Source organism: Caretta caretta, chromosome 1 (genome assembly GCF_965140235.1).
Source record: "Caretta caretta isolate rCarCar2 chromosome 1, rCarCar1.hap1, whole genome shotgun sequence".
NCBI lineage: Eukaryota > Metazoa > Chordata > Testudines > Cheloniidae > Caretta > Caretta caretta.
The window spans coordinates 117,164,842-117,175,323 of NC_134206.1; the positions used below are offsets into that span (position 1 = coordinate 117,164,842).

Genomic DNA, 10,482 nt, shown 5'->3' on the forward strand with positions numbered 1-10,482 from the left:
TAGAGGAGGAACTTTGTCACAAAACATTCATGAATATTTCAGCTTTCACGAAGCCAAATTCCCAGAATGAAAAAAGGCAGTATTGCCCAACTCTTATTTTAGATTTAAATGAATTTTGTAACCTAGACCCTGCACCATTACTTCAGTGGAGCTCTGTCAGTGCATGGGTCTTCCTGGATGAATCATATTTCAGGATCAGGACTCTAGACCGTATATTTCCATATACACATGGATTTCTGTGCAGTACCGTAATATGGCTGTACAGTGGCAGCCTCACACTTCAGGACAAAGGTTTGTTTCTTAGGAAGGATGGCCGCATGGTTATGGTGTTAGCCCAAGACTCAAGAGCTAGCAGTTCAATTCCTTATTATGCTACAGACTTCCCATATGAGGTTGGGCAAGTCATGTCATCTTTCTGCTGTGCCATCTGTACCTCACAGCACTGTTGTGAGGAGAAATGTATATGACTGGGAGGTGCTCAGATACTACAGTCATGGAGGCTGTTTATTAATGTCTCAAATACCCAAATCTGCTGGGACTCCATATGAGCTCATTTTGAAGAAGTGGCTTGCTTTTCATTTGTTGCGTTGTGCAAAAATCAGTTGTATATTTTGCCCTGGGAAATGGGATCAATTTGTATTTACTTAGCCCTAAGACTCTTACACAGAAAGCATGTTTTTCAGATATCTGTCATGCCATTATCTAGATAATTCCTTTTGATAAGTAGTAACATTTTTCTGAAGCAGTGCTAAAGAGGACTTTGCCCTGGAGTGAACGAAGAGCAGCTGATATGGTTGGAAAAACTCTTTACTTTCTGCTGATATCAGGTACCTGCACTGTGTATGAGAAAGGAGCCATTTTCACATGGGTGAAAATGTCGAAATTACCTAACAAATGATTCTCCAGGTTTGCTGTTTCAAACACCATCTTTTTCTAAGTCTGTCCACTAAAAAGTGCAGGGGAAAAAAGGTGTTCCCGTTAACGCACACCTCTGTGCCCAGGGAACACCGAAGCATCCTCCTTTTTCAAAATAAAACTATGCAGACTACTAGTCTCTAAAACGGTGAGCTAGACCAGGGGTTCTCACAAGCAATGACTTTGGTGGCCTTAGAGTGCGGCCACCAACTCTTGCTCGTGGCCACTCTGACAATTTTTCCTCAAATACTTAATTACCTTTAGGAAAAATAAATAAATATGCACATACACACGTCTAAATCCTTGTAATTTATTTATGCCGGGTTTTTGCAGCCTCAATAATAAAAATAATGTACAGTGGTCTTTATTCTTTACTGAATAGAAACAAAATAAGGTACTTTGCACATTCTTGTCTTTTTTTTGTTATTGTTTCTCTTGCTTTTTGGCTGCCCTTTTTTTTTTTCGACTTGCTGGCTAGTAAGGCTGCTGCTGTGAAAACTGATATTTGTATATTTGTATATATCACTTTTCATAGCAGACTTACTAGCTAGCTTGGAGGCAATGAAAAGTGATATTAACAAACATACAAATATCGCTTTTCACAGCAGACTTACACAGTCCCGGCAGGCCAGGGGACAAATTAAGCCATGGATGGAGAGGTGGATAGAGAGGCTGTGGATCAGGGGTGATAGAGAGGGTGAGTCCGGGGCTAGAGCCCGAAGCACCCCAGCCAGGGAGGGAGACTGAATCCCTGTGGCCAGACCCTGGCACCTGCTACCCCACGGCTAAAGCTGGAAGCCCAAGCCCCACCACCCCTGGGGAGGTGGGGAACTCACACCAGCTGCCTGTTCCTCTGGCATTTGTGGATGCAAAGGAGGGCAAGGCCCAGCCCCTGCTGGCAGCCCCAGGGGAGGAGCCACTGCTCTCCTCTCCTCCCCCCATCACTGCCCAGTAGGCTGTGGCCACAAGAAAAGCCTCTGGGCCATGGTGGCTGCATTTTAGAAACACCAGGCTAGACATTCGGACCTTGATCCTACAATTGATAGCACATGGACAGATTGCTATGCCCATGCAGAGCCCCAGTGACTTCAGCAAAGAGCACAGTAACTGCAGGACTGGGACCATAAGTTTTTTTTCTCAAAAAAGTTACAACAGCAAAATGATAAATATTACAAAACTAATCAACTCCTGCATGTTAACACTTATGTCGTGTGCTGAAACATTTTCCTGAATGATTCTTAATTATTTGCTTATTTGTATTGTAGTAGTGCCCAGAGGCAAAGAGTAGATCTAGATTACACAGTGCCTAGGCCTTATTCCCATCTATACTAGCCCTCCCGGTATGGTGTCCACCAGTGGAAATGTAACCATACTAGTGCAATGGTGGGGGGGTTTCTCCTAAAAAGCTCAGAGATGAGTTGGAGAAGATGGGTACCAATGGAATTAAACTGATGCAGAGAGGGGATTTTATTGTTTACTCCTGACTTATTTCCTTTCCTACCAGTAACTTTGAGGACTTCTGACATTACAAACCTTCCTTTTAACTTCTTCGCTGTTGGACTTAGGTTCCCATGGACTTTGCTGTTTCTTTAAATGAATTTTTCAGCTGAAATCAGAGTAATGACGGCTATTGAATGAAGGTTGCCATCTCTTGGGGTTTTATTATGAGTCTCAAGGCATTTTGAATGGCCCAGGTCATGGAGTCAAATGAATACATGAGAATCTTAGCTTTCAGGTGTTTAAATGTGTACACTTCTAGGCCTCACAGTTGCAGAGGAAAGCTTGAAATTGTGGCCTGACTGTACTCAAGAGTCTCAAAAAACAGAATGCAAAGAAAAAGAACCAAATATTTCCTATTATTTAAAAAAATCTTTTCAGCAAGACTCATTATTTTTGAACATTTGGGGTTAGCAATAACCCATATTCAACAGCACTGGGGGGGATGTGGGCGTGAGTCATTTGCTCAACCTACTTAATGTGGCATATTTTATGGTTACAAGGCTGTCAGCTGATTCACCCTTTTATTCCTGCTCCCATTTCCCTTCAAAAGCTTAGATTTTTTTTTCTTCCGTGTATGCTTCTCCCCCAACACTCACTTCAACTCCATGAAGAAAACAGATCCTTGGGTAGCTAATGTGCAGTACATGGGGGTAGAAGGCAGGCAAACTCTGAGAGGAACTGACAGGCCCGTTTTCATCTTTTTCAAACATCACCTTTTTTTTCCTCCCTGTGCCCATCCTCTCTGTGGTGACACTGACCTTTGGCAATCACATGAGTAACACTCACATTGAAGTGTGCTAGCAAGCTGCATTTCTGGATCAGCCTCTTTTGCTTTGCTTCATTGGGTGACAGACATTTCAGTTTTGCTGGAAAAGCTATTTCCCATAATGAAAAATACATTTTGCAATCCATTTTTGCAGTAGTTGCAAAACACATGTGCATTTCCCTAAGCTTGCTGTAGGTGTGGTTTTGTGTGTTATTCATTGTCCTTCTGTTGGTCTAATAAGTATGATGGGAAAATGCCTCAAAAATATATTTTTTACACAATACATGTGATGTCCTTATTTGAAAGATTTCTCATGTGCTATGCTTATCAAAACAGGTACATGGGAAATTAAGTAATTAAAAACTGAGACAAGGTGGGTGAAGTAATATCTTTTATTGGACCAACTTCTGCTGGAAGAGGAGACAACCTTTGGAGCACTTCTTCAGGTCTGGGCTGATGGAACTCAAAATCTTGTCTCTTTCACAAACAGAATTTGGTCCAATAAAAAATATTACCTCACCTTGTCTCTCTCCTATCCTGGGATCAACATAGGTAAAACAACCCTGCAAACACAAAATTAAAAACTAATCCAGAATAAAATTATGGCCATTCAGTACGCTACTACTGATCTTCACAGACCTCCCATGACCATCCTTGGGATTTCCGTATGCAGATCCTAAATAGCATGTGGATCTTTGGTGTAACTCCACTGAAGTAAATGGCAACTGGATTTATCCCCAGGATGAATTTGGTCAGAAATTTAAAGTAAGACCAGAAAAGCAAATAAATTAAGAAGTAAGGCTGCAACTCTAGCTTGCTTGTTTCATATTTGTCCTGTTATCAAATCAGAGGGACCTCAGTACACTGATGTTACAGTATGAAATATGTGCTACGGTATTTGGTGTAAGTGTGTAGTGCTTTAAAGAAAGGTGTTTCAGCTTGAAATGGCTCTGTGTTTTGTCATTTTAATTCTGCTTTGATTTATTCTTTGGACATTTTAGAGCTAGATCCCATGCAGATGGAGTGAAAGAAAATGTTGTGGTGTTTATTAATCATTAGTGAATCTCTGAGATTCAGTGATGGGGTAACGACACAAGGTATTTGAGTACACACTTTGAATGAACTTTAATTAAAAAATATAAGGGACTGATGGTACCCTCATTATACAAGCATTGCTTTTTGAACATCATCCTGAACTGCTAATGTTGCGGTAGCTCAATAGGTAGGAACAGTCCTTGATCTCCTTAGGAAAGCTTAAAATGCAAGGAAAAGAGAGAAGGATTAATTAAGAGAAGGCTGTTTAAGTAAGTAAAAATTGTTTCCCACAAAAAAGACATAGCAAGGTGTCAGGTTAGATGAAACATACAGACAGCTAGATAATAATCCCCTTGACTGTGTGTTTAACTTTTCTCTCATTGATAGGTTTGCCCTAGTAGTATTAAAACATTTCATTAATCTGTTTAAAACACTGCCTTTCTGTGGCAAAAGAAAATGAATGCATAATGGTGTGCTACATGCTTTAACAAAACACATTTCATTCACTCAAGGGTCTCTGATCATTTGCCCAAAATTAAAGATCAGTTATTGAATAATTGACATCTCATTTATAAACAAATCAATAGACCCACTTAAGTGTTTGTGTAATGATAGTAATATAACCTTTCCTCGTCTGAACAGCAAATGAACAGACCAAACAGTAAAGGCATATTCTCCACCTGAAATAATTAGGAAAGCTACTTAAAAATCATTTGCCTCAGCAGAAATATAAAGTATTTTTTGTGCAGTACTTACCTCCAAAATGTGTGTGTTTGGTTTCCACTTTACAAAATGAAACCTGTGTCAGTGGATTTATTTCTCTAATATCCTTCAAATGAGAGAGTAGGGGTAGAGGTTGTGTTTATAAAAGCACTGCAAGGCACCCACAATCACAACGTCCAATAGCATACGACGTGTGGAGGAGGATATTAATCATCCCTTATGCAGTGCACTGTACGAGGGGGATCACACAACTCAAACTGATGGGATTGCACAAGATGGTGCTAAGTGGAAAATGTAAAACCCAGCTTGCTGTTGCTTGTTAATCTCTTTCTTTCCATTATGCACTGCTTTCTCTCCCACCACCCCCATATCTCCCCAAGACCGTCAAACGTGGTCCAATAATTTGGGCTCTAAATCCAGAGGAAGAATTTTTAATATCATCATAATTTGTTGTCAGTGTGTGTTAGTGTGTGAACAAAACTGTTGCAAAACGCTGTGTGTGTGTATATATGAACCCATCATTGCATCCTAGAAAATACCCTGGAGTGCCAAATACAGCACTTGTGTCAATTAACTCTTTAAGGCAAATTTAAATGTAGACAAAATACATACAGTACGTGAGCTGATTGGTGAGTTAGACCAACGTACTAGTATAGTAACATAACTATTTGCACCATGAATTAATTTGTAAAATGTAATAGAATTCAATCAGAGCTCACTAGATATATAACCATTACTAATCCTTCAGCTGATAAGACGATCAATGCTTGAAGCAGAATTAAATATCAATGGTAGAAAAAGATTATACCTATATATATATTGAGTTTTTAGAAGGAGCTTTGTGAATTTAATAAATTCCACAATCAGAAATGTTTTGCACTAGTATTTTAATTAATATTATATTATTTATTTTAAAACTTTTTTTTTACAACAGTGAGGGAAAACAACTTGGTATGCTGCTTTATTTTAAAAAGCAATAGTTATATTAATAAATTAATCCCAACATCTACTCATTTTTGCTGGCAACAAATGTATCAGCTTTTCCTTCATGTTCCTATAAACTCGTGCTTAAACAGTTCTATTCTCGAACAGCACTCTGAATATTTCCCAAGAATACTGAGATATTCTCTGATTTATCTAGCCAGTTTTACTAAGCTAAATTACTTCTTTATAGTGTATTTGGTGGTTTTTAAGGGGGCGTAAGGAGGACTATAGGATTAAAGGCACATAGTTTCTTCCTATTCTAGTACAGTTTATATGCTCTGTGTCCTTTTCACCTCTCTCCCTTGTTTGCTCCACTGGAGTAAGTGTTTCCTTATATTCTCCTTCTGGTTTAGATCAGCCAACATGTAAAAATAGTTTATTTTAAAATATTTGCAAAACATTTATTTTATGTAATTTAAAAAAAGTCAATTTTAATAGGTCTTCACAAATCTTCCAACAACATGAATGTATCGCAGCCCTATGCCAGCATATTTGGAAACAACATATGAGGAAATGAGACCAATAGCAATATTCACTGATAGCTGATAACATTTATAGCTATGGGGTAAGCTTTGGGGGTTTGCTTGTTACAAGGACTTGTTTTTCCTAGGGTGACCTGCTGTTGTAGAGCTGATCTTTTCAATCAGTGACTACACATGATTCCTTTTTGTGCTGATTCCATGTGAGGAAAGTTCAGGCTCAAGAGAGCTGATATTTCAGTCATATGTTAATTGTGAAATACTAGCACTTAATAATGTGCACTTTTGCTTTGCATTATCTCTCTGTGTATGAAACGTTGTTAGCTCTGTGTGTGTGTGAAAGAGTTTACATTAAAAACACATAATCACAGAGAGAAGGAGAATGCATAATAGCTTAGTGTTAGCTATGGCATTTACTGTATGTTCACAAACATCCTAGCACATAAACCATCCCCTCACCAAATAAAGACCACTGCTCTCAAAAACTAAACCATTATATGTGCACCTTTCAGACCTGTTACATTAGAAATTGAGAAAAGGAGGGCTGTCAGTCAACATGCTGATGATGTACAGCCTAGAAACAAATGGGGGATGCATCATCTGTTGAAACAAACCCATTTTTTCAGCATTTTGTGAACACAGCTACTTATGTCTGTATCTTATAGCTATGTTGGGAAAGTAAGAGCTTTTATTAGGGACAAATGATGAATTACTCTGGTTGAAAATATTTATAAAATGTATACTTATTTTAAAGTGGTAATGATGAAAGCAGTTAAGGCAATTTCTGTTTGTGAGTATACTCTGCCTCCATTTTTTAAACTCCGTTGCATTTGAATTAAAGGAATTACCATTTTTATTATGTGTACATTAAACATTTCATAGCTGTCAATAAGAAGTGATCTAATAACCACCAACTTTTACTCAGAACTACAATATTCAATATTTTCAATAAATAAATACGGCCACAGGAAATTTTGCTCGTTAGCAGGTTTAAAGTAACTGAACCATTATATGAAAATGTCCTTTTGCAGCCATATGTCTGGATCAGTTGGTAATTGTATTTCTTGTTCAGTCTGTAATAATAAATAAATAAAGGTTGGATTCCTCTTATTTCACTTTAATAGATGGTATGTTCTACAGTCTGTCTAATGACTACCAATGTAACAAAAGCATATGAAGCATACTCTTTCAAAACCCATTGTCTAGTTTTCTAATTTGAATATATACAAGTTACCTTTAGAGTTAAAGGGACATTATCCATTCTAATTTGACTCTCAATTTTTTAAAAGCTTTTTGTAATATCGAAGGCCAATATAAATGTTTCCATATTGTTGGATTTTTTTTAAAATCCAATTGAAACAGTTATTTTTAAGAAATTCCCTTTTAATGTTGGCAATTCAAATGCAGCAGCACTGAGAACCCCAAACTGAAACTAATTACAAACAAAAGTAAAATGTACATCATTGTCCAAGCTGAGAGAAATGGGAAAGTAAACAAACACTAAGGCTTTTGAAAAATAAATTGGACTTACTTTAGTTCTAATTCCATAAGGTATTATTAGTAACATAGGTAAAAGGCATGTGATGGTTTACAATATCAGATTTTTAAGTTGACAGTGTTCCTTTAAATTTTCAAGTTTCAGATGTTGTTTTATTGCTTCCTCTTGACACTCCGAATTTTCTTTAGCAAGCCTGAAATGGATATGTTGCAATCTGACTGAGTTCTGGCTTTGAAACGTAACCTGTTTTTGATTGTCATCTGATACTGTACATTTTTGATGGGGTGGGGAAAAAAGAAACGGAATTAAAAGAAATTGGTTCCAGCATTTGTTGAATTTATATTCAGAACATACGCTTACCTGATATGAAGATTTTGAAACTTTTAAGGAACACACAACTATTTCCTATCAAATTTAATAATAAATTGTAGTCACACCCACATGACAAAGTTAACAACCAGTTTCAAGTTTAACTAGTAGAGGAAACTGGTAAGGCAATTTTTTTCAGGCTATTGTTACCAGTGCAGTATATTTATAGGAAACGCAACAAAGAATTAAATCAAAAGACTGATTAAAAATGCATAACATTAATGTCACAACAGTGTTTTTGTCATCTAATGATAACCTCAAAACACCTCTCTTAGTTTACAAGGATGACTGCAGCTAAAGGCAGTGCTAGACTTTTGTACATTTAAGAAACATTTTATCATAGCTTGGAAAATCATTATTTTTTGAAAGCAAAATTTATTTTGTTTACTCAAATCAGATAAATGTTACTGGTATTTTATTCATCATTTTTCTATTTATGTATATTGACATTTTTCACCAGATTCTTCCAGCGCTCCAAGTTGGGATGTCAAAAACTGTGCTTGCAGAAATGAAAGTATCCTCATTATGCAAATTTAGGTTCCACTGATAGGCATGTTCTGTTTTATAAATTACATCCTCTTGTCAGAAGTCAAATTGTATTTGAATAACTTCACGGAAATTGTCACCAAGATTTTAAATTGTGTGCCTTGTATGCCATTGTTGATTTAGTCAGTGAGTAAAAAACGGACATATGTTGATTTTTAAATGTGTGCATGATTGTTTTGTCATAAATGTTATTTAAATGAAGCCTAGATGCATATGTAATTTTTCATGTATATTTTTGTAAAGTTTTGCATTATATAAATATATTTTAATGTTTATATGTAATAAATTATGTTAACCTGTATTAGTTGCTGTATATTTTAGTCTTAACAAGTTTGTTTCCTACAAACATACTTGAAAAATTTCCTGTAGGGTAAAATAAATATACATGTTCTGATAAAAATATTAAAGTACAAAAGTTAAAATGAAAAGTGAACTTCAATTATGAAAATCATTTTTGTCTTCTATAAAAAGGCTGCCTTTCCTATTTGCATTTTGCATAAAATTTACCAAAAAACAAACACAACTGCACTTTTACTCATATTGTTGAGGGTATTTAGTTAATTCTCAAATATAAGTGGATTTCTTATTGTAAGCTAAACCATCTTAATTAAAAATACAATTTAAACTCATTACAAAGACAAAACTGATTTCAGAAAAGGATATATTTAAACAACTTACAGTACATTCTGACATGCTTATTTTAATTTAGAAAGTATGTACTCCCTTCCTTTCAAAGAAAAACCGGAGAGATATGTTACCAGCAAAAATGTGTCCTTTATAGAAGCCCAGAGTTCTGTTGATTTTAGTTTTCAAAATGACCAATATTGCAGTTGGAGTAATCTTTGATGTTAAGAAAAGTGGAAAAATCAAAGTGAAGTGCTAAATCTGTTCATTTTTCAAACATATTAATCTTGTCAAGATAATACATAAAATCAATCTCTGCATTTTTTTCCAGAGCCTTTTATTCTCTTTTATCCAAAATATGAAAGCACTTAGGAGGACACAGAAATGTGGGTGACTTTGGAAAAATGATCTGAAAATCTATTTTGTCTGTTTGTATTAAACAATGACACAAGTGATGTGAACAGTGTATGCCCAAAACATGAACTACTTCTTTAACTATTGGTATTCATCATATTTGTTCAGCTCATAATACGAATATACAGCAAATTTCTGGTACAGCTTTCTTAACAATTTGACTGAGTTTCAAACCCTTGACAGTAACAAATACAAATTGCACCAGCCCAAAAAAATTGTTGGGGCTAATTTTAATATTAATGAATTCTTTACAACCTCAGTTCAGCAGTTTCGATTAAGCTTTAATTAGTAGCCAGAGGGGAATCCAAAACAAAAATAAGGAGTTGAATTGCTAATTAAGTTAGTTTGATGAGGTGGAGTTTTAGTAAAAGACTGGTTGTTGTTGGCTTTGCAGGTTCTGACAAGCTAAAAATACTAAAGATTATCATTATTGTAACTAACATTCTACATTACCACCAGATTTCTGCAAGGAGCAGACAGTTCATTAGAGTACAACACTTTTGTCTGTCAGTATTAGAATTAAAGTCTTGTTAATAAGATAGCAGTGCATGGGAACCAGAGACCAAGGCAAGCAAACATGGTGTTAAATTTGACTGGTGATAAATTATCTAGTTATTTGATACCTTGTA

The 10,482-nt window shown here is 36.1% G+C and overlaps 1 long non-coding RNA gene across 1 annotated transcript; it reads right to left on the reverse strand.

The window, feature by feature from the left end:
* Nucleotides 1-4,281: 4,281 nt before the first annotated feature.
* On the reverse strand, nt 4,282-5,185 carry LOC125628900 (uncharacterized). The gene is made up of 2 exons (XR_007354312.2): nt 4,973-5,185; nt 4,282-4,434 (listed from the first exon to the last, which is right to left on the reverse strand). It is a non-coding gene; the product is annotated as an uncharacterized LOC125628900 (long non-coding RNA).
* Between the last annotated feature and the right edge of the window lie 5,297 nt (nt 5,186-10,482).